Consider the following 441-nt stretch of genomic DNA (forward strand, 5'->3'; position numbering starts at 1 on the left):
TAAAGTGTAATATCATAAAAAATAGTATAAAATAGGTATGAAAATCTCAACATATTATCCTTTGGTCAAAATCCCCCAAACTTAACTATTACTTGTCCTCAAGTAATTTTAATACTACATCAAAGTTATGATCTATTGTAGTAAAGTTTTAATTCAGAAATACTATAAGTTGGATTTAGACAAATATCATAGTGAGATTTTTAGAAAAAATTTCAAGTAATTGAATTAACTCTATAGCCACAAGATTATCTAGTCATCAAGTTTAAGTGTTCTGGCCTTCTATTCATTTCAAGAATGACTACATGTTGCAATATTAAGTCATTTAGAATATTCAGATGATAGGAATTTCATGAGAACACTACTAGTAAAAGATCTAATCTATAAATATAAGTTCAAGAATGTATTTAAGTTTTCCCTTTAGGTAGGTCCAATGAAGCCAAT

Source organism: Phalaenopsis equestris, unplaced genomic scaffold (assembly GCF_001263595.1).
Source record: "Phalaenopsis equestris unplaced genomic scaffold, ASM126359v1 Scaffold199515, whole genome shotgun sequence".
Classification (NCBI taxonomy): domain Eukaryota; kingdom Viridiplantae; phylum Streptophyta; class Magnoliopsida; order Asparagales; family Orchidaceae; genus Phalaenopsis; species Phalaenopsis equestris.